Source organism: Mauremys reevesii, linkage group 10, assembly GCF_016161935.1.
Source record: "Mauremys reevesii isolate NIE-2019 linkage group 10, ASM1616193v1, whole genome shotgun sequence".
Taxonomy (NCBI): Eukaryota; Metazoa; Chordata; order Testudines; family Geoemydidae; genus Mauremys; species Mauremys reevesii.
This window is the reverse complement of record NC_052632.1, coordinates 35,767,400-35,773,480: the sequence shown is the minus strand read 5'-3', so window position 1 is coordinate 35,773,480 and position 6,081 is coordinate 35,767,400.

Genomic DNA, 6,081 nt, shown 5'->3' with positions numbered 1-6,081 from the left:
GGAGCCCTCTGCCCCCCTTCCCCCAGGGGCCGCAGCATTTCCTGGAGTGGCGCAGCATGGGGGCCAGGGCAGACATGCAGGGAGCCTGCCCTGGCCCCTGTGCGCACCGCTGCCACCCCAGAACCTGAACCTCTCCTGCACCCTGACCCCCAACTCCCTGCCCTGAGCCCCCTGCCACACCCCTCCTGCACCCCAACCCCCTGCCCTGAGCCCTCCTGCACCCCACACCCCTCCTGCACCCCAACCCCCTTCCCTGAGCCCCTTCATGCACCCCGCACCCCTCCTTTGCCCCAATCCCTTGCCCTGAGCTCCTTCCTGCACACCGCACCCCCTCCTACACCCCTGCCATGGCCCTGTATACAATTTCCCCACCCAGATGTGGCCCTCGGCCCAAAAAGTTTGCCCACCCCTGGTCTAAGTGATCATGGTCAGATGACACAGTAAGTACAGACAGCTGCCTGGAGCCCTCTTCACACAACCACTCGTACTGTTGATACCACTACTGGAGCTAAACTTGTGATAGCAACAGTGGGAATTTTTGAAATTTTTTTGCAAGAGTGGAGAAGAGTTTTTTAAAAAGTGTATTTGCCCCTAGATCGTACGACAGTGTTCCAGATTAAACCGGATACTGGTATGTATGTTTGAATTCACCCTGACTGCACCACTGGAAAGGCTAATTCATCTACACCCCCAGTTCTGATGCCTTATGCTGAAGGAACAATGTAGATTATTAAGGTGGAGAGCAGAGGAGAAGTTGCTGTGAATAATTACACACACACTTATATTACCTGGAGCATGGCAACAAGCCTAATCCAGCCTGCAACCTGCCACCAGCAATGAGCCTGAGGCTATTTCTCTACTAAAATGCGAGAGCGGCACAGTTGCAGCTGTACGACTGCAGTGCTTCAGTGTAGCCACTCGCTACAGGGATGGGAGGGATTCTCCTCTCATTGTTAATCCAGCTCCCTAAAAGATGAGATGTCGACAAAAGAATTGTGCTGTCTGGGGGGTTAGGTCAGCTACATCTCTCAGGGGTGTGGATTTTTCACATCTCTAAGAGACATAGCTGTGCCAGTGCAAGTTTTCAGTGTAGACTAGTCTTAACTTGATGTGAAGCATCTTGTCAACAGCTGTGAGCATTAGGGTAGCATCACTTTAAGTTTTTCACTTGTGATGGTTTTTACATTTAAAGGGAGAGGCTTACTGCTGTTAAAATGACTTTTAAATACTTTACAGAGCACGTTCATGCACTGCCGGCTTCAAACAATTTAATGTAAGAGTCAATGCTTCCCTGGACGGCTACAGTCCAATAAGCAGTTATCAGTCATGCAAACTTCATGTTAAACAGGCAATCTTTACATGCTGGTTTTCTTCTAACAAGCGCAATGTAATATTAAACTAAATACAAAATTAGTTTGTGAGGATAAAGGAGTGAGGACTGTTGTGGGATTGTTAATACTCAAGGCTTCACATGAGACCTTAAAGATAAGTGGTAATCTTGGCAGTGCAGCAGTTAATAAACCTTGAAATTGTATATGTCTTGTAGAATAAATTTCACAGCATTTTGGAGCGAGCCTCCCAGCCCCTGTCACTGACTTGAGCTAGTGGTGCTTTGGCTAATGCTCTTAAAAAATAGCCATACTGACGGTGCTTTAAAGTTGTGGCTTGGGCTGGGAGCCTCATTCCAGCTTACTCCAAAGTGCTGTGTAGGCAAACCCTTAGGTGCTGATCCAAAGCCCACTGAACTCCACTAGGAGCCTTTCTTTTGATTGCAGTGGGTTTTGGATCAGGTCCTTACTGTGTAATAGATGGAGACCTGCATGTTTGAAGGAATGCTTGCAAATCGTCATCTGGTCTTTACAGAGTTTTTGCTCAATTTCAGTGTGTGTGTGTGTGTGTGTGTGTGTGTGTGTGTGTGTGTGTGTGAGAACCCCTAGGACTGGAATAGCTGCCAGTTCTCCACACAATAAGCACCGTTCCTTCAAATCCCTTTTTAAAACTCCTCTCATTAATCCTCTCTGTGCTTTCTCAGGGCTGCCCTCTTTCCTCTAGTCATACTGAGGTGATGGAAAGGTCTTTGGGGTGGTATTTTAATGAAAATTTAGATACGCTCAGGCTGTGTATAAAAATAATAGTGAGCTGCCAGCTCAAGGCACCAGTACAAAACTTTCCCAACCTTAGAAATTAACTATAAAATGGAAACCATATATGCCCATTGCTGAGGGTAACACACAGCTGGTGGATGATAGGATACCAGCCAATGTAGACAATGGGAAATAGGATAACACATAAATTACTAATATGTTTCTAGCCTAGTGAAAGTGAATGCAACACCCACTGTAGCACTCTCAGCCTTGGATTTGCTTTGTCACTCGTCTGGCTTGAGTTGGTGGCACTGGTCTGTAAAGGGGCTGACTTGGAGGAGGGAAGAGATGATGGGAGTTGGCAGCACTGCACTCGTGCGCCTTAATTGAGAGTTCAGGTATCTGCTACGTACACCAAATCTGTATCTGTCAGAGAACAGACCCTTTGGTCTAGTCTTAGCCTAAGTGCCCATGATACAATATGTCCACTCCAGCTGTGTAAGTTTTGCCTGATGTCTACGCTTGTACTGTACTGCACCATTGCAGATGCACTGCCCTCTTAGCATCTATTGCACAGTTCCCAGCACAACCCCCTGGGGCTCTTTCCAGATCTGGGGGTTGCAGGAATGTGCCCACCTTCTCCTGGTCCAGCTCTTCTAAACAATTCATGGGGCTGGTCTCCTCCACATCTCTCCCCAGTGAGTTTCATGGTGCTGTCCAGAAGCACGTCAGGCTGGGAAGGGAGTGAATGTTGTGTTCAGTCCAGCTCTTCCTAAAGGGAGAGGTGTCCCATCATAGGCGCTGACTCCATGGGTGCTCTGGGGCTGGAGCACCCACGGGGAAAAATTAACAGGTGCTCTGCACCCAGTGGCAGCCAAACTCCCCTCACTCCTCTGCCCCACCTCCTCCCCCTCCCTTGAGCATGCCAAGTCCCCGCTCCTCCCCCTCCCTCCCAGCACTTCCTACTGCCAAACAGCTGTTTGGCAGCACTTAAGACTTTCTGGGGGGGAGGGGGAGGAGCGGGGACGCTGCATGCTCAGGGGAGGAGGCAGAGAAGAGGCGGGACAAGGGAGGGGACTTTGGGGAAGGGGTGGAATGGGGGTGGGGTGAAAGCAGTGCAGGGGTGGGGTCGGGGGGAGGGTTGAGCACCCACCAGGAACAGTGGAAGTCGGTACCTATGTGTCCTATGCCAGGCTCGACCAATTGTTATGGCAGTGGTCCTTCATCGTCTCAAGATACTCCTTGCCCTGGCTGTTGCTGTCCATCTGGACCAGTTATGCCAACACACAGTGTGGTTAGCTTTGTTCCAAGCAAGTCTAATCCAGAGAGTGGCTGTAATGCCAGTGCACTGTTAGGAATGTGAATGTGTAGCATCTCCTAGACATGCTGGGGGATCACAAAGCAGGTAGGACGCCATGTTTCTTGGGTGCAGATGTGGCCTATGACCCGTCCTTTGTCAGGAGGATTTTGCTGGTGCTACCGTCTGCTCTTTGGGAAAGATGATGGTTCCCAGCTGGCTGTTACTGCTGCCCTATTTCACAGGATCTCCTCCACCGAAATAGACTCCCTGGCCATAGCACTTCTTCCAAAAAGATTTTTCCTCAACCACAACTAAAATAGGGGGGAGAAAAAGGTTCACGTTTCCTTCCCCGCAGCGCATTTGCTGTGATCACACTGCACAATAACTATAATCCCCAGGAGGGGATTCTGGTACATCTTAATTTAGAGGTTTTTTAGTGATACATGGGCAGTGCCCTTCCCCAACCCCACCCACTGTCCTTAGCTGACCTGGACCGTGGCTGAGCACCTTTTGGGGAAGGTTGTGAGTTAATTTTGGGCTTGGACCTTCTCTCGCTTTGCCAGTAGTTTTCTGTAAATGAGAAACAAGTTGTAAAAGTGAAATGAGTGCAGAGCCGCAAGGTGCTTCAGCGTGGGATTGTACAAAGGCTATGCAGGGCCGGTGTCACCTTAGATATACAGCAGCCCCTGTCTCTAGAGTCTTAAATATGATGGACACTCACTATCCCCTACCTCCCTTGCTACCAGGGCATAGAATGAAAAACTGGATCTTTTTGCTCCACATGGGATAAATGCTCAAACAATACACTTGGTTTTGGCAGCACAGATGCTTCCACAGCAAGGCTCATGTGTAGGACCTGACCAAATTCATGGCCATGAAAAATGCATCACAGACTATGAAATCTGATCTTTTGTGTGCTTTTATCCTACACTTATATAGATTTCATGGGGGGAAGACCAGCATTTCTCAAATTGGGGGTCCTGACCCAAAAGGGATTTGCAGGGGGAGTCACAAGGTTATTTTAGGGGGTCAGGGTATAGTCATCCTTACTTCTGTGCTGACTTCAGAGCTGGGTGGCGTACCATACCATGCTACCCTTATTTCTGCGCTGCTGCTGGCAGTGGCTCTGCATTCAGGCCTGATCTCCCAGCCAGCAGCCACAGCTCTCCAGCTCCCAGGGGCGGCTCCAGGCCCCAGCACGCACGTGAGGGCGGCAGGCAGCGTGCCTTCGGCGGCTTGCCTGCGAAGGGTCCGCTGGTCCCACGGCTTCGGCTTGCAGGAGGTCCGCCAAAGCCACGGGACCAGCGGACCCTCCGCAGGCAAACCACCAGAGGCAGCCTGCCTGCCGTGCTTGGGGCAGCAAAATCCCTAGAGCCGCCTCTGCCAGCTTCGCAGCTCTGAAAGCAGCACCGCTGAAGAATAGCAATAATGCAGCTCCCCTCCCCCCCCCATAATCTTGTAAACCTCAACAACTCCTGTTTAGGTCAGGACCCCTACAATTACAACACCTGAAATTTCAGATTTAAATAGCTGAAATCATGAAATGTACCATTTTTAAAATCCTATGACCGTGAAATTGGTAGGCAGGGCCGGCTTTAGGCTGATTCCCCCGAATCGGGCCACGTGCCCTAAAGAAGAGCGCCTAACTTAAGCGCCTTTTTAATTTTTACTTACCTGGCGGTGCTCCAGGTCTTCGGCTGCATTTCGGTGACAGGTCCTTCAGTGCCACAGAAGACCCGGAGCGAAGACCTGGAGCGCTGCCGGGTGAGTCATCCCTGCCGGGGCCCTGTCAAAACTATTCGAATTGGGCCCCGCACTTCCTAAGGCCGGCCCTGTTGGTAGGGCCCTACTCATGTGGTTCAGTCATTAGAGCAAACCCGGCTAACGCATTGTGTCCTACTAACACTGTTCCACCTCGGTTTGCCTGCACAGTTCCCATGGAAGAGGCATCACTTTAACATCCTGGTTAAGAGTCACTTTTAGACCACAATAGGCAAGGACCTAGTCCAGGAATTTGCCTTTAAACATGGATTTGAAACTCTTTCATTTTCCACATGGGCCAAGCAAACACTGAGGCCTTGAATATACTACAACAAATGGTTGTTACTGAATGTTGCCAGCAATCAGTGTAGCTGACAGTGCTCAACAGGCCTTCGCTGTCAGTGTAGACAAATCCAAACTCTGTTGCCTGGCACCTGTGTTCCGTAATAGGTCTGTTTTGTAGTATAGACAAGGCCTGTGTTACACCAGTTTCAGCATCAGTGGGGATGGAGCCAGTAGGGAAACGGCAGTGACCAGACCTTAGGGAGCTACATGAGTAGTTACTAGAATTTAATCATAGAAATGTAAGGTTGGGAGGGATCTCAAGTTTATCTAGTCCAGCCCCTGGCGCAGAGGCAGGACCAAGTAAACCTAGATTATCCTTGACAGGTGACACAACCTCCCTTGGTAATCTGCTCCATTGCTTACCTCTCCTTTATAATCAGAAAGTTTTTCCTAATGTTTACATTCATGTTTTTAGAGAAACCCATCCTTGTGTTACTGCTCCTTCCAGCAGGAAGGCTGCAGCCTGCTGCTGTCAAGGCTGACGAAGTGCTAATGAAAACAGGAGGGGCCAGCGATGGACGCAGCTTTTCTTTAAGCTATGGGTCACTTGCTCTCCTTCTCCATATGGAGGAAGGGCACTACGTGGCCCCT